At 39.0% G+C, this 18,883-nt stretch overlaps 1 long non-coding RNA gene across 3 annotated transcripts in view; it reads right to left on the minus strand.

Moving 5' to 3' along the window:
• Positions 1-18,883, minus strand: part of LOC128100764 (uncharacterized) — a 199,930-nt gene that overhangs the window by 48,220 nt on the left and 132,827 nt on the right. The gene's annotated exons all lie outside the window — the stretch shown is intronic.

Genomic DNA, 18,883 nt, shown 5'->3' on the forward strand with positions numbered 1-18,883 from the left:
TGCTTGCTCATTTGATGTCTCTGTGTGTTTTCCATCCACTTTTCCCTCTAGCCTCCCATTGGGCGCATTTTCCTGCTCACTGCAGTGTTTTGCACATCTGTTTCTGTAGATGTAGCTCTGTGTGTGTTAAAGGGGGAGGGAGGGAGGGAGGGAGGGAGGGAGGGAGGGTGAGGTATTTAAGCTTGGCCTAGGGCTCAGACTTTGTTGGTGGAGATAATTACTTTAATAGTTTTCTTAAATATCTATTAACTCTTGTAGCTTGGATGCCACAGGGTAATGTGGCATCACTCCTGCTTGAATTTGATTGTGTTTGCTGATTTACATGGATAGAAGAGTCACATAGACCAAGGAGATAAGAACTGACTCTGCTTTGTCTAAGTTTCAAAAGTATGGAAATAAAGCTGAGGATGAGATGGGCCCTGAGAAAGGGAATAATAGTGAAATGCTGAAAAAAGAAAACTCTAGAAATCGGAGACACTATTGTATCATTAGGAGACATTTTTTTTTTTTTTGTATAGACAGTCTCTCAATCTCACACCTGAAAGTCCTAAGTGAATGTGTCAAGAGCGGGTGAAGTCCTGAATGTGTGTACTGTTGACATGGGCACGGCTATGTCAAGGACCAATGCATCAGACCCATGGGAAATTGCCAAAATATTTCCTGTGTGGGTAAGGCTTGGAATTGCCACAGCCTTCCACTGGTTGGGGTGTGAATATTGGCAGTGTGTGCAAACACTAGCAGCCCAGCTTCCTCCCTCTGGATATTTCCAGCCTGACACAGCTCACCTACAGAGGCCTCCTACTGAGACTAACTAACTCTTCCCCCAGTGCTGTACATGTTAAAGTGCTGAGGTTTCTGGTTGTTGTTTGGTGTTGCTGCCACTTTATCATCGCACACAACTCACCTGACCCCAGCTTTTCTGTACACATTTCTGTCCTTTCTTCATCCCCTCATTACCTAAGTCATATTTCCAGACGGAACCTGTGCAGGTCATGGCACAGATCCATAGTGACTGACTGTAACCATTATGTCAGGAGTACACTGATACCTTGTATATATTTTTCATAAAAAATTCTATGTGTTTGAATTTAAAGAACTTCTACATGAAACATAGGAATACTGAGGCTTGTGGGACTACTGAGTGTAGATGAAAGCTAACAGCAGTGCTCCTTTTCCACATATCACAGTACCACCACTTCACCTCACAGAGCTATCTTTAGCTATGGTGCCCCTGGGAGAAGATAGACAGTAACAGGCTGAGTTGAGGTGGAACCTCAACTCCATCACTGGCCACTCAATCACAAGGATATTACTAGAAAACAGGTTTCTGGGGGACTATCAAGCATAAACATTAATTTATTTGGTGACAACTTCAATCTTAAGGGTCATGTCCTTCTCATCAGGTAGGAAGAAGAAGATAACAAGTGTCTTTTGGTCATGATCACTTCAAAGTTTATAAAATGTACTTTGAGAAAATGTATGGAATTGGAATTATTGCCCTTGAGAGTATGTGAGACTACAATAATTGCAAAATATTAATGTAGATGTAACTGTGTTTGAATACAAGCTCATATTAAATTAGTACAGGTGCACCTGCTAAATATGCAGAAAGTAAATCCCCCTGAGATCAGCTATATTTTTACATTCATGTTAAATAGTAATGAAGCATTCTGGTTTTATAAAGAAGTCTCACGACTCAGTTAACTTGAGCTATTCCTTGTAGATAAATCTTCTCAGTGAACTAACCAGTCAGGTTTTCCAGGGCGTCTACAAAAGTGAGGACAATCCTTAGCAAATTTGCCTGAGTAGCTGGATGGTTTCATTCATCAGATGGCATGTAGCTACTCTCAGCACCCTTAATTTTCATTCATATTCATATTCATCTAACCCCCCCTCCCCATGAATTGGAACAGTAAGCAATGCTTTTAGTGGCATTGAACAAGGAACTTAAAGCACTGATAGTTTTCCAAAATCACACTGGAATTGGTGGTGGAAGATGAATCAGAAGATCACTTTCTGATGCTGAGTATCGTGTTCTTTGATATGTTTTCTTTGGTTAGATTTTTCTGATCATTGTTAAGGGGGAAGTAATTCTAGATAGATTATTAAAACTAGATATACACATTAAGAAATTCTTTCTTCAGAAGCTATCCATTTAAAGTTTAGCTCTCCCCATGCCTCCGTGTGTGTGTGTGTGTGTGTGTGTGTGTGTGTGTGTGTGTGTGTGTGTGTGTGTGTGTGTGCGCATAGGTAATGGATTCTAGGAATTATTTCTGTGGTTTGACTAACTATATTTTGCAAATAGCTATGATAAATATGGTAAGACAATAATTTTTCCCATGTCAATTCAAGATACAAAGGAGAATTTTATGGTTTTGGTTACTAAAGTCCCCCACTGAAGCTTAGAATTTTAATTAGTCTATCTTTCTTTTTGTTATATTCCAAGTGACACACTATTATTTTCCAGTGTATTTAAAATGTTTTTCTCTTTCTAATTTTTTTTTGTGTCACAGACAGCTATCATACAGAAGTCAAACAATGCTGATTTTGGATACTCTATAGCATATCTGGCCAAAAAATTGAAACGATATCAGAAAATATAAAATACAGAATAATTATAAATGTATAAATATGAAATTTGACTTTTTAAATCTTATTTTTTTAGAACAGTGGTTCTCCATAATTCTGTGATCCCTTAAGACAGTTCCTCATGTTGTGGTGACCCCTAACAATGAAATTATTTTCATTGCTACTTCATAACTGTGATTTTGCTACTGTTAAGAATCAAAATGTAAATATCTGATATGCAGGTGGTCTTAGGCTACTTCTAAGGATTGTTCAATCCCCAAAGGAGTTTGTGATCCACAGGTTGAGAACCACTGATTTAGTGGGGTATTTTTTAGTTTTTAATTTATTTTACTTAAATCTTTGAGAATTTCATACCTTGTATTTGACCATATTAGTCCCCATCCCCCATCTCTTCCCAGATATATCACCATTCCATACTCATCCAATTTTGTGTCAACACTTTTGCTTAAAAATGAAAAACAGCAAATACCGTAAGTGCTGCTTATATTCTCTTAGGTGTGTGGCCAACCACAAGGAACATGTGAGACTTACCTAGGGCCATACTCTTAAAGAAAGCTAACTCTCCTAGAAGCTCCAAATTACCAAGAGTCCCTCAGCTAGAGGTGGGACTTTGTGCCCATCTCCCTTCTCCATGCTCAGATTTTTCTGGCCTGAGTCTGCTCATGCAGATCCTCTGCATGCAGTCACAGCACGGTGAGTTCACATGTGCAGCAACTCTATTGTGTTTGGAAAACACTCTTCCCATGTAGTCATCCACTGCTTCTAGCTCTTACAGTCTTTCTGCTTCTCTTCTACTATGATATTTGAGCCTTGGGAGGAGGTGGTGTTATAGAGATGTCATGTTTAGGGATGAATATTCTGAATTCTTTTATTCTGTGCATGTTGACCAGTTGTGGATCTTTGCTTTAATCGTGATGTACTGCAAAAAGTTGTTTCTCTGATGAGGTATGAGAGATGCACTAATCTTCAGGTATTGGAAGAAGTCAATAGGAGTTACTTTAATACTGTGGCCCATCAGCAGAGTAATGTAGTAGGTTTTCCACCAGGGCCTCTGACTTGTCTAGTCACAGGTTCTTGGTCCCGATATCTGTGCCAAGTATGTGTTGCATCTTGTGGAGTGGGCCTTAAATCTAATCAGAAAGTGGCTGGTTATTCCCATTCATGACACTATTGCAACAGTGGGCAAATCTTGCCAGGCCAATTATTATTATTGTAGCTTGTAGGATTTGTAGCTGGTGATTGGTGATTGCTGTTTTCTCTTCTGGTAGCATGCATAGCACCTTTCAGCACCATGAAATCTAGTTATTAGTGATGAGGCTTCCAGATCAATACTAGCTGAATTTCTCCACGTTCTGTGAGTCAAATCTGTGAGGTCTTCAGCAATAAGGTATTACTGTCAAGTTCTGGAGGGTAGCAAAGAGCAAGAGCAATAGCCTATAATATTTCAAGTGTATGGGACATCATTGGCCAACAACTTTAATGAGATAACATGTTCTAGATATTGATATTGGGCATTTTATTTGGTGTCCTGTAGAGTCCATTAAGGGCATTGACACTTCTTTATAGGGTACCTCCATTTAAGTTATTTTTATATATGTATGTTTATATTTTAGGAAACTTCTAAAATATGAGTTTTTCATATGATTTTTTCAAAAAGTCCTTGGTGTTAACTACCCCTCCATATTTTCCTTCTTTTACATTACCCTCCCATCCTACACCCAATATAACCCTTCTTATTAACACTATTTCTATTTTCTCCTTTATATCATTGTTAAGAGAAGTATTTGTAGGTAGTATTCCTATTGAAGTTAACTTTAAATGCACTTGAGAAGGACATCCCATGTGTCCTCTGCCAGTCTTTGTGTGTTCTGGGAAATGACTTTGGCTGGTTGAAAGAGTGGGATATGCTCTTAACCCATGAGTTATCTTTTCAGCCCTGGGACTTAGCTTTTGAATCACTGAGAGGTAATTTTTGGAATCTCTGAGGGAAATAAACATTTAAAAAGTACATTTTAGTGTTATCACAAAGCTAAATATCAGAGAAGAAAGAATTCATGCTAGAGTCCAATACCTGGGTTTGAATCATGGTGCCTCACTATGTGGTGAACATGTAACATTGAATATTACAATTAAATAATGCAAGACTCCATTTTTTCCCCAGTAAAATGGTTCTGATGGTATATCTTTACCTTATTTTAATAGGTTTTTCTGGGGTTAAATCAATAAATCTAACACTTTCTAAAAGCTTATATCATTTGGTTTTCTTTGGAAATGAGCACTAGATAACTTAGGCAGAAGGCAACTTACTGTAACACCCTTGAACAGGTCATTAAATCAAAGGAAAATCATGGAAACCATGTACAGAAAACATGGTAACCATAGCTACTGAAACTAATCCAGTTGGCCATCATGTCAGGAGATCATCACTAGGACAGAAAGGACCAACTCAATCATCCTTTTTGAGTTCTTGCAATCAGGATTCTGAATTCTTAGACAGAGAGAGAGTAAGACCTGATGTAGTATGGGCCTCCACTTGGGTTAGCTAGAGTAGGGCACCTGGATTTTCCATCAAGATTGTCAACCTGAAGAAGAGGAGGTGATCTTAGGAAGAAAATGAATGGAAACTGTTTCCAAACAACAACAGCCACAAAAACAAAAACATGTTCCCTGAAGGTCCCCAAATTGCATAAATGTCACAAAAGGAAGGCTGACTGCCCAGAGAGGCAGAGGTAACAGAGGGTAAGATACAGGAAAGTGGAGCTCTTGAAAACTAGGCCATCTGTGACAGGAGTTACATGTACTGGGGGGAGGGTGTCTGGGGTGGTATGGAGGAGGAGAGAGGTGACAAACATGGTGGAGATGGGCCGATATTCAAAAGGTAAACACCGATAACTTCGCAGAACTTCTGATGCCTATATGGATGCCATACAAAATTTCAAGATAGACAGATATCATCAGTCATATTTTTGAGTTGGTTGGCCTAGTTCTCCCAAAGCAGGGCTTTCAGGCAGTCTTGCTTGCAACTTAGGATCACAGTAAAATATGCCTGAGATGACTCAGCTGACAGATTTGGAATGAAGGGGTCCCCAATTGCAGATAAGTGTTTTTTAAATTGAGGGTTTTTATGTGAATTACAAAGGTTGAAAAACTACTCCTAAAAATAGCACTAGCCTATCATTCTGAACTCAAGGAAAACATGTAAAAAGTTTTTATAAATAGCATATTTAGGATCTTCAAATCACACCAGTCTCTATCAACAGCTGGGCAGCTGGGTACACATGCACAATATTGCTTTATTGTTTGATTCTTATCAATATTATCTCAGCATGGTTCAAACAATTCAGTTTTCAATTGCCAGAAAAACCTCAGTCTGCAAAAAGTGTTTACCTGCCAAGATGGTTTGTTGAAATAATCTTGAATTGAATTTGATCTCCTTGGCCCATAGGGGAATTAATAGGCTCAGGCAAATGGGACTTCTTTGCTGCAAAATATCTCCTCTGTCAGTGAGAACTCTGTGAAGTCAGTTCAGTGTCTTGCTGCCTGAGTTCTACTTGACATAAGAGAAATCTCTTGGCTAAGTTGCTTGCCCCCTCAACACTCAACATTTTCATGCACTTCATGGAGAAAGTGAAACTGTATTTGGTCAACTGTATTGTGGTTTGAGAGAAGGTTTTTTTGAGCGGAGGATGGGAGTCTTTGGAAAGCAGGATTTCTTAGCTTCATTCCAAGTAAAACAAGCTGCATTCACATTGCTCAAAATAATTTGACAAACAGTTTCATTCAAGGTGAAGCCCGTGGTTGAAACAATAACACCATAGACACATACCAGCCCATGATATAGCCTTAAGGGAGCTTTGATACATGTTCCTTCAGTGTCATCCTTATTCTAATGAGGCTGTATCTTCATTCAGAATGAAGACAGTAATATATATATATATATATATATATATATTGTCATTGTTATAGAGGTATTGCTCTTTCCAGAAAATACTATTAAAATTATTTGAGTCTATGTATTTTTCCTTCCTAAAATTCTTTGTAAGACAAATAAACACATACAAATATGGTTATATATATATATATATATATATATATATATATATATATATATATATATATATGTATATGTGGCTGTCACTAGTAGAATATAAGAGAGGTTTGTGTGTGGTGATTTATACCTACTTGATAGAGGCTGTCTGAGGAAGGAGTGAACAAACAAATTATTTAATATATTGTCTTAATAAAAAGGAAAGGGTGGGACATTTTTTTTAAATGGGGAAGATTCTAGGGGGGCTGTGGCACATGCCTTTAATCCCAGCACTCGGGAGGCAGAGTCAGGTGGATATCTGTGAGTTCAAGGCCAGCCTGGTCTACAGAGCAAGCTCCAGGACAGGCACCAAAACTACACAGAGAAACCCTGTCTCGAAAACCAAAAAAAGAAGAACAACAACAACAACAAAAATGTAAAGGCTCAATACCCCAAGGAGTAGTCAGCTCTACATGGCAACAAGTGACATTTATGTCTGCATTCTCTGAGGCTATTGATTGTTCCTCTGTTTTAACATAGCTGCATTCCTTCACTGTGCAGCTTAGGTGCTTGGCTTTGTCAGATTCATGGTGTGTCTTGGAATCAATTTCTCTGTGAATAACTATTTGCTGATGTTTTAATCATGTCTCACCCTGGATGTGCAGTAAGGGGTAAATGGGATAAGCATGTATGGAGTCTTTTAAGGTTGTTAATCTCCAGAGAGTCTGTCCCGCAGTTCCCATTTTCATTTTGTATTCCAATTTACACTCTCATTTACACTTTCTAAGGCTCTCAATAGGAACTCAAATCCCATTGTGCTGGGTAATTGATATTCATCATCACTTAATTTATTATTCTTATCAAAAATTTGGATTTAGTAATCAGAAATTTATTCCTTTTTTATATTTCTTAAATTGCTAGAGGTAATATTTTCTATGTTTGCTGGCTGTAGAATTTATTTTCTGTGATTATTCATCTATCATCTTTATATGTTTTCTATTTATGGAATATTTTTAATTCCTAATTTTGTATTTTCATTTGAATTTGAATATTTTATATTTTTTCACTCACAAATTATTAAAAATCTTAACACATAGTTCAATGATTTTTATAGGGTTTTCAGCATTTATGTCCTTTGTTAGATGTGCACTTACTTTGTTTTACTGGGATTTTAGTGCACAGATGTTTTAGAGTGCCATTGTATTAACGTACATCTATCTGTTATATATAATTTCTGCCTTTCGTTTTATGCCTATAAAATTTTTCATTAATTCAAAATCAGATAATTGCCTGTACTTTTCTCTAGTGTTTTTCTTATTTTGTGTTTAATCCTTTGCTCTCTCTGGAACTAATTTTGGCATATGGCTTAATGTAGGGATTTACTTAGCTGTTTTCCCCTGAACTCCTTGTCTCGAACCCGAGGGCTCTCCAGAACCAGGTTTTTACCTCCCTCATTATATGTCCTTTCACTGCACTGTTTCCCCTGTCATTCTCCGCCCCCTTGCTGTGCTCCTTTTCCAAATGGAGGTTTTGACAGCCATTTTCCATCTTGGAAAGCTAATATTCCTCAACAGATCATCTCTCCCAACGAAGCCTTCCCGGCTGCTTCAGAGATTGCTAACAAAAGACAAGCTCTTGTATTTATAATAGGTCCCTCAAATATTACCAGTATCCAAAACACTTTTCCATTGCTAGTATTCTTCCTTAACATCAGAGCCTGTGTTCTACACAGAATATAGGCCTTGTCTCTCTACTTCATCATAATCACCTCAACATCAAAAACCGACTTTTGGGCCAGTGTGATGGATCAGCAGGCAAAAGTACTTCCTGGGCAAACCTAGTGACATGTCAATCCCTGTTTTCCACTGTGTAAGGAAAAAACCAGAGAACTGACCCTTGAAGTCTTCCACTCACCTCCATGTGTGTGCACAGTATGTGCACACGTACACTTACACACACCATTCTCTCTCTCTCTCTCTCTCTCTCTAATAGGAGTGGTAATAATGGTAATAGATAAAATAATATTATTTTAAAATGTAGCACGAGTCTTAACAGGTTTTATTAATAAAAGCAAATCCGGGCTGGGTATTGGGGTGAACACTGGAAGATCAGAGAGACAGAACAAGCCACAGCTACCTCACCTTGCCAATTCCTCAGTTGATCCTGTTTCCTCAGACTGCAAGCCTTTGTGTCCTCATCCAATTGGATCTCAGCTGAACTGCTGCTCAAAAGCCTAAAAGATTAACCAGGCCAAAAGCTTCTAGTTTCTGGTTCTCACGCCTTATATACCTTTCTGCTTTCTGTCATCAGTTCCTGGGATTAAAGGCTCTTGTTACCATGCCTGGATGTTTCCAGTGTGGCCTTGAACTCACAGAGATCCAAACAGATTTCTGCCTCTGGAATGCTAGGATTAAAGGTGTGAGTGCCACCATTTTCTGGCCTCTATATCTAGTGACTGTTCTGTTTTCTGACCCCAGATAAGTTTATTAGGGTGCACAATATTTTGGGGAACACAATATCACCACATAAAATTGGTCTGCATTGGAGCATGTGCTCGATTACTATGTTACTGGGCAAATGGATGAATTTTCATGATAAAAAATAATGACAATAGCTAGTAACTATCGATGTATGCTTGCTCTGTAACTGTCTACTTTGCAAGTGTTTTGGAGGCATTATATCTTATAATTCAGCAAATAAGATCAGTTTGTTGTGGTCACAATAGACTTTACTAATGTAAATCCTTGAGAACACTGGTACTATTATGTCCCTCACATCCAAGGAAGTATGCAGAGACATCCGAAGTCCCTCTAAATGGCTAAGGTCAAATAACTAGGCAAGGAGTATAGATTTCTCTGCTTAATTCCTCAGGGGAATACTTTAAATTCATTTTAATTAGTTTATCCTGAAAGGTGAACTCCTAGATATTTCTTTTAGCTCCTTTCTAGATAGTTTCATTGAAGTTTTGATGAGAAGTGCATTAAACTTCATCATTAATTTGGAAAGAGCTTAATCTTTTCAAATTGAAGGCGTTCTGCTCCAGGAAGATGGCATTTATCTCTATCACTTCAAAAAGATTTATTTTTTACTATTTTAATTTATGTGTGCATATGTCCATGTGTGTGTGCGTGTACATGTGAGTGAGGAGACCTGAAAAGGACAGCAAGCAGTATTGGATGTCCCTAAAGCTGGGGATACAGGCAGTTGTGAGCTGTGCAATGGGAGTGCTGGGACTAAACTCTGCAAGAGCAGTAGGTGCCCTTAACTGTCGAGCTAGCTCTTCAGTCCCTCTACTATATTTGAACCTTTAAAAAATGTAGATTTTATAGGTCTAAAACATTTTCTTAAAAATTAAGTGGATAGTGAATTTTCGCAGTTTTGCTTGGTGGTATAAGTTTGTTGTTTTTGAATCACTTGTTAGAAGCTCTTGTCCTCAAGTGCTGGGGAGAGGTCCCTGTGGGTAAAGTACATGTAATGCAAGCATGAGGACCAGAGTTTGGATTCCAAGAATGCAGGGAAATGCTTGGAGGGTTTGGTGACCCACTGCCACACAGCAGTGTGTATGAGGTCAAGACAAGAACAAGTTCACTAGCTAGGTTAGACAATGAGTGGGCTCAAGTGAGAGGGCTGCAGAAGTGATTAAGGCACACTGCTGGTGTATTCATCCTGGTCCTCCACATACACCCCCCCCACACACATCCACAGGCATATGCAGCTCTACACATGGGGACACACACACACACACACACACACACACACACACACACACACACACACCATGTGATAAATGAAGGGATGAATCTATAAATAAAATATAAAAAGCAATTCTTATCCTTCAACGTAGCTGAAGTTTTTCTGTGTCTTGCACGGTCCATAGCCGTTCAGATCCAAGTAAACACACAGAGGCTTATATTAATTAAAACTGCTTGGTCATTAGCTCAGGCTTACTATTGACTACCTTTTACACTTAAATTCAGCCCATTTATGTTAATTTATATGTTGCCACGTGTTCCATGGCTTTACATGTGTGCCATTACATGCTGCTCCCTGGACAGCAGGCTGGCGTCCTCTGCCTCTGCCTTCCTCTTCTCAGAATTCTCCTCGTCTGCTTATCTTGCCTATACTTCCTGCCTGGCTACTGGCCAATCAGAGCAACATAGATTCACAGCATACAGACTCTCCAATGGCACTTTAATGGTGTTCAAAGCCATATTTTAAAGGGTAGTTGTTTGTTGTGTAATTTCAACTGACATCTTCAAAAAATGTACTACCTGCCCTAGCAAAGAGATAAAAGCAAATATTAAAATCAGAAAGTTACCAATAGAATGATTGGAGTGTGTTTTTTGTGGGATTACAGCAACTTCCACAGAAAGACACAGCTGAGTGCAAACAGTGGCCACAGAGTCATTTCATTGGCTTGGGCTGTGAGGTCAAATGAGATCTTAGGTCTCAATTGCATTTCCATCCTCTTTCCATTTATTTATGGACACATTTAGACCATGCTATCTAGAGATGGAAGTTTTTCCCCAGGACATGTTCCTTTTGTCACACAGTCATAACCTTGAGGTGATTAGGCAACGCTGGAATATTCATGACGATGAGCCCTAAAGAGTACTGAAGTGAGTTCTAGTGACTCTAGAGACGTGAAGGTCAGTCTGGTTTTAAGTGCCAGTGCATAGTATGGAGTTAGACAGCCTTGGGCATGAATTCTGGCTCTAGTACTTACAGCCTCCGTTGTGTTAAGAGTTTTTAAACTTCCCGAGTCTTAATTTCTGCAGCTGTTATTTGGAAGATAGCAGTATCCAACAGTGTGTGTGTGTGTATGTGTGTGTGTGTGTGTGTGTGTGTGTGTGTGTGTGTGTGTGTGTGTGTGTGTGTGTGCGCGCGCGCACGCGCACACGCGCCATGGTCAATCAATAAGTCCCTGTATGTTATATGGCAGAACAGTACCTAACACACATGTTGGCAACAGCACTGCAACAGCATTCAGGATTACTACAATTCAAGTCAGTTGCAGAAAAGGACCAGGCTCTGAGAATGTGTACTGTGATGAGTTTCAAACTGAACCAAAGTCAGTGTGGGAAGAAAGCAAGGTGACCTTCCTGTTGTCTGTTGGCTTTGCTCGTGGAAGGTGGATGGTAAATATTTTCCAGATTCTGCTGACATTTGATGGTTTCTTAATCATTTTCCATTTCTTCAATGTGTTAAATTCATTAAGCTATAGCTATTTTGTTGGTCCATGGCAGGCCTATCTGTGATGTTGAGTAATTGCTTGGCACACAGGAAAGATTGCCTTCTATATTTAAACATATTTATCAATCATGCCTTCCAGACGCCATCTGCCCAAGAAGGGCCACAAATGGAGGTCCAGAGAAGGGTGACTTTGGAAGGAAGCTGATCCCAGGAGCATAGAGCAGGACTAGTCTGGCTCTAATGATTCTTCAAGGTGGATGAAGGGAGGCGGGGAGCATAAAGAGATGAAACCATCACCTCCTTATTAATGGAACAAGACAGGTACCTGCCTGCTCTGAATTCAGCTGTAGGCTTCAGAACGTACCATTTTCTCTGCTAATAAGTCTTTCAGCCCTGAAGATATATCCAGCATGCGTAGCAGCAAGAAATAAAGGAAAAATTCTATTAATATGAACCATGAGGTTAACTTTAAAAAATCCAGCCCCTTCTCCAGAAAGTGAAAGGTTGAAAGTGGAGATAAAAGAAGAGGAAAAAAGGAGGGCACAGGTCCCACTCACTACATGAATTAAGTTTCAAGCAGTTTTGTTTCACTTGGTTCAAACTCAGTTGGCATTCCAGGTCACTTTCGTGTTCACATACCATAACTGGGACAAAGCCTCCGAGGCTTGGGTGCCACACACCCATACCTAGGCCTCTAGAGAGAATGGAGGCTTACTTGCTACTTCCCTCTAACATTTGCCTTGATATTCTCATGTCTTTAATGTATAACATAATATCACATGTATGGGTAGTCTCATTTCTTTGTATTAGTCGAGTCTCAATGAAAGTTAGGGGAACATGGCCCAAGGAATACAGGCAGCAAAACTGAATTCCACTTATACCATAGCTATTAATTCCTTAAGGATAAGATTTACCATTTACACAGGATTCATAGTTACTTTATTATTATTAAAATTAATATTAATATATGTGCCATGAAGGAAGTTTGAATAAACAGATGTCAAATAAAATAAACATGTTTTAATGGTTTCTACTCATTCATATGAGTGTGTGTGTGTGTGTGTGTGTGTGTGTAAATTATGTCATTTGGAAGCTTACATAATGGCTAAGAGTGTGCTAACCAGATGAGACTAAACATTTTAGTGATGTGTGATACACTTTTTTCACTGTTCTGACCCTTAGATTTTTTTCATCCTGGGAAATAATGTTCTTCCTAAATTTCCAGTTGTTTACTTATAAAATGAAAATAACACTACTTGTTTTGTGACTGCTTTCTGAGAATTAACCCCTATTCTTATGAAAAGCATGTAGCACCCGGATTATCTGATTAGTTATTGTTATAATGGCCACCATGACTATTGTGTTGGTTATAATTGTTTATAAGGATAATTTACTGAGTCAATAATTATTCTATATTTGCAGCTCTCAATCCTTTGCTCATTATTAGCTCACAAAAGAACTTTTGAAGATATTTTTTCATTGTTTCTCAGATGAAAATTTAACATTATACACATAACACATTTCTCTTTATGAACTGTATGCATGTTTGGGATATTCATCCAGAAAGAATGAAATGTTTGAATCCCTTTAAATCATGAATATTGGATCCTCTTTTGAATGGATATTCTAAAACATAATTTATTACAATATATTCTCTAATGTAGATAAATTTTAATTTAGATGATCATGACTCTATGATCAATTGTTTGGGTTTTAAAACTAGTTTCACTATTTTAGTCTTATTGTTATTTAACAAATTTATATGAATCTTTGAACATACAAAAACAGATTCTCTTGACCAAAGGCTATTGAATTCATTTATTTTCATTATAGAATATTAAATATTTTGCTTTGTAACTGTTCTTTTACTAACAGTATCTTAATGTGTCTGTTTCACTAAAACTTCTCTGAAGGAATATCAAAGTGTATCATCTTAAAGTAATTCCTAGAAATCTGAAGGAAGGCTTATGTTTACATCAGACACAACTGTGTGTTAGCTAGCACAGTACTAACCCCACAAGGCTCAGAGACCTCAGGATTCAGCTCCTGGCTGTCATAGCCCCCATGCTGTCCTCACATCCCTCTGTACCTCAGCATAGCAAGTCCAGCCCAGCTCCCAGCTAATCCACATTTTCTCCTTCTTTCATCTTCCTGGTTCTTTCATTGAGTGATGTGCTGTCAAGAGTTCCACATCAAGAATATGAACTGATTCGTGACATCACCAATATCTCTAGCCAGTGGTTCTGCCAGTGTCGGTTAGATTCCTTCTTCTGAACACAATGTATAAAAGAGAGGACCGTTCGCCTTGGCAGAGCACTGAAATGAGACTCACTGGAGCTGCAAGGTGGGAGGGTGTAAGGTCCTCTGATGGAGGGGGTTTGCATGTTTAAACATCAGGTGTTCATTGAGAGCCTACTGTGCTCCCACAGTGTTTCTGGTTTATGGGAGCATAACAATGGACAAAACAAACACTGCTGTGGCCATGAAGGTTAAAGAATACCTATAAATTATTAACCCCAGTGTAAGAAACATGAGATTGGGCTGGAAATAAGAGAAATAGTGCGGATCATTCCAGAAAGGAGATGAAAACAGTTTTAAGGGCTGTCAGAGGTTCCTTAGATGGGAGTGAAGTGAATTTTATTATTAGACTCATTATGTAGTGCCTTCTGCTTAATTCAGCTCTCAAGAGAAATGTAGGTCAATCTCATTCCACAGCAGAGACAGCCACTCCTAATAAGACCTTCTGTGGACTCTGTAAATCTCTGAATTAAGTGACTTTTTTTTTTTTAGAAAGAAATTTATCGTATAGCTCAGCCTGACTTTGAATTCATCAGGTAGTTCAGGTTGGCCTTAAATTCACTGTCTCCTTTTGAGCCTTTTGAGTGCTAAGACTATAACCACAGAACCATGCCTGGCTTTAGAACAGACTTTTTTTTAATACTTATTTTTTATACTTAGCTACTGGATTTAGGAAAACTGCCTTGCTTCTGAGGAGTTAAGGTGCTGATCCTTGATAAGCCAGGTCAGGTACCTGTGGCTTTACAGACCACATTTTAAGTTGTGTCTTACGTGTTTTATGTTCTAGATCTTTTGTCTATGGGTCCTACCCGGGCTCACTTGAGCCATCCCTGCTCTCTTACTGCTTTCCTTGCTTTGCTTCTTCTTTCATCTGCTCGACTGAAGCCTAGGGGACACTTGAGAATGTGCCTGTCCTAACACTCAGTTCCCATCCAACAGCGAGCACTATTCTTCTCCCCCTAGACCATGACCTTCTCGACTTCCCAAAGTATCAACTGTATTTTTATTTTTCACGTGTAATAACTGCTCAGTGTAGATGTTTGGGAAAGAAGGGTGATAAAAAAGGAGGAGAATGAAAAAAAAAAGAAAAGATAGGTTCTGCGCAATCTGTTGGTGAATCCGTCTCCACCTACAGTCCTGACTTAGGAAGCCGATGCTTTGAACAGACAAGAGATCCTTTGACTCCAGATGATTGCTTGCTGAGGGAGACCATGAGGCAAGCAGATTTTAAAAATTTTACCTCGTTGCGTTTGGGTTTCTCCTACAAAATAAAATTTTACTGTGCAGTTATTATATACCACTCAATGGTGTGACGCCATCAGGAGCTACACAAATATGTGAATAAGTAGCTCTGTCCTCATTTTACCCAAGAGAAACCTGGGATTATAGAAGACAAGTAGCTCGTGGCTATGGAGTCTTGGGACTGCAAAATGAGTCCTGGTTTGTTCTGATTTGATTTAATCACATGCCAGCCTTTGTCATGTGTGTATTCCATCCAGTGAGAGTTTCTCCTTGTTTCAGGACAACAATATTAAACTAAATAAGCAAACAAAGAAACATACAAAAAAGGGCTTCGGGATTTTGAATAAGTTCATGGCTTGTAAAAAGATCTCAGTGTTTTCACCTTTATGACCCTTTAACTTTGTGGCTATTAATGGATAATTTTTTTATCCTTAAGGAAAATTAATTATGTGAAATGAGTTTAAGACTTTGCATATCTGAGGCAGAAAAAGGAGAGAGTGAAGAAGATAAAATGGAGATGGAGACCATAGGGGGAAACAGACTTCATGCCTTACTCTTTGTGGCGGGGGGATATTTACAGAAAATGAGCTCAACAAATCTCTATCCTCCCTCTTCTCAGGTGCTGGGCAACGTCCTCCTGGTCCCTGGGATGAGTCCACCCAAATGGTAGCACTGGAGATGTCTTTCCCCCACTTTTTTTCTCAGCAGGGTTTCTCTGTTCTCATCATATTTCTACTTTCTAAGATCGTAGATGTGAGGGTCAGATATTTCAAGGCCTGTGTTCTACACAAAGCTTCTATATTTTCTTTCACAGCCAGATTCCTTTGTGGATAGATAGATATTTCTCCTGTACTTTTTAATGGAAATTCTGCAGGAAAATGTGATAGAATATATTTAGTTTGCCCTTGGTTGCTACCCAGTATCATTTTATCATTTATAAGAACGGTGAATTGACCTAATCTTTCTATTTATCCCAGAAGCTACTTTGGCTTTATAACTCTTCCATGTAGGAGCCTCACTCAATAAAGAAACACAATTCTAAAATACACTCTCACGGAGCCTCTGCTCAAACTCTATTTTTATGTGCAGCTCTTCGTAGCCAGAGCTCCGTTCAGATCTGATTCTCTCACTACAACTTACACAGGGCCCTTCCGCAGCAGCTGCTTATGTTTTCTTTTTAAATAATTTGTAATGATAATTTATTTAAAATGTTAAAATGATGTGGCAGTTAGAGAAAAGTCACATTTACCAGGGGGTGGTTATGAGAGACTGTTCTCTTTTGCAGTACCTGGAGTCAAGTTTCTCTATAGTGAAATGACTGATGTTGTTGTAACCATGCACATTTTCTTGAATTTCATATTCAGTATGCTATGTTTGTAGACTGTACTGTGTAGTTCGGATGTAGGAGAGAAAATACTCTTAAATGAAGGTCCCTTGGCACCTTATCAAGCACTGAGTTTATTTTCCTTCAGTAGAAAAAGGTGAAGGGTTTATGGAATCTGGCCTTAGGTTTGTTGGCAAACATGATGAGAAGCCATTATGTTGCTGCCAGTGCAAGTCTTCTTTGGTTCTGGGTACCAAGGCCAGAGCCTTGTGCACCTTGCACATGTGCTGTATCACTGAGCTATACACCCACATCTCTCCATGGGAGCCTTAAAGCCTTGCTGGCTCCTTTTCTTTAAGGGTGCTTCTGGTCATGGGAAATGGTTCTGGGTAGTTTTTTTATTTCCAATTTGACACAAACTAGAGTCACCTGGGAAGAAGGCGCCTCAGCTGAGGAATTGCCTTGATTGAATTGGTCTGTGGGCATGTTTGTGGAACATTGTCTTGATGGCTAATGTATGTAGGAGGGCTGAACCCACTGTGGGTGGTACTACTCCTAGGCAGGTGGACCTGGCTGTATAAAAAAGCTAACTCAGCAGTAAGCAGCTCTCCTCTGTGGTCTCCGAATCAATTCCTGCTTGAGTCCCTGCTCTGACTTCCCTTAACGATTTGGGGAATGGGGTGTGATCTGGAAATAAACCCCAAGTTACTTTTGGTCCTGGTGTTTATCACAGCAACAGGAAACAAAACAGAACACAGGGGTGATAAGATACTGGTTAACAAGATCAAAGCCTCAGCACTGAGACAAGTGAACTGTTAAATCATTTCACAAAAGTACATTCCAGGAGTCATGGGGATATGTCTCAGACAAGGAAAGTCTAGGGAGATCCAAGTTTGTCAAATTATCTTCTACTAATCTGTAAATGCAAAAATCCCCAAGTATACCAGAGGGGATATTTCTGCCTGTCAATCACTTTCTGGGCTTGAGTATATATGACATTGAGTCAAGTGATTAGGGTTGAATCTCTGTTCTTTCTAATGACCTGTGTGACACTATCTTGCTGATTGTTTTAATACTCATTTTTTTCAAGCATCTGTTTTATTCGTAGAAATGTGTGGCTTGTGTGTGCTGCGTATGTTCTGCAACAGTCAAGTTCAGAGGCCTCATTTCTTCTCTCTCTCTCTCTCTCTCTCTCTCTCTCTCTCTCTCTCTCTCTCTCTCTCTCCTCTCTCAACAGGGTTTCCATTATGCAGCCCTGGAACTCTCTTTGTAGACAAGGCTGGCCTCACACCTACTTCTGTCTCCTTGGTGATGGGATTAAAAGTGTGTATCTCCAGGAGACATTTTTGAAGATTCATTTTCGGCTCTGACAGTAGAGTGGTCATGGGCATTAGGAATCCCATGATCTAAAGCAATACAGAAACTCAGTTCACAAACAATAACTTTGAAATAACATAGAAAATACATGTTGAAAATTAATTCTAGACCATGAACTCTGTAACTTGAACCATGGATGCTCCCAAGGAGAAGATGATAGTTTTGCTACTGGACTTGGCAGTAAATTTGAGATTTTATTTGTTCTTACAACAAAGGTCTGTGACATTGTGTATGATCTAGTGAAATGTAGAAGGGAAAGCAGAATAAATGGAGACTTCAGTCTCTTAGAGAGCCACTTGTCATTAAAGGGTGACATTAAAGTGTTAACTTAGAACTTCTGACTCCTTGTAAGATGTTTCCTATTTTCACATGAGCAAGTAAGTCTCCATCCTCTGTAATCTTTAAGATATATAGTTTCTATGATATAAGTTCTCTCACTAGATAGCCCTGGGTGTACTAAAACTCGCTATGTAGATTGCATAGAGATCTGCCTGCCTCTGCCTGCACTGTTCTAGGATTCAAATAAATTCAAATAAATGAGAGAAAAGAAAACATAGTATAGACTTAGAAACAAAATTAAACTTCTTTGATGGATTTCACTGGGATTAATTGGGAGGTAATGTAACTATTTTCTGTGCTTATCTGGAGGGTCTGCATTAGGTAGTACTCTGTTCGAGAACATGCTATGTGGCAGTCAAGAGTCGAGAATGGTCCAGTCTCATTTCCTCACCCATGTTCTGTGACAACAAACAAGGCACACACATAGAGTCTGACAAAAGTCAACTGCCTTTGTTCAGTGTCTGCAGCTAGTGCTGTGTGATGAGATCAACTGA

Source organism: Peromyscus californicus, unplaced genomic scaffold, assembly GCF_007827085.1.
Source record: "Peromyscus californicus insignis strain IS unplaced genomic scaffold, ASM782708v3 Scaffold_7__1_contigs__length_154581171, whole genome shotgun sequence".
Classification (NCBI taxonomy): domain Eukaryota; kingdom Metazoa; phylum Chordata; class Mammalia; order Rodentia; family Cricetidae; genus Peromyscus; species Peromyscus californicus.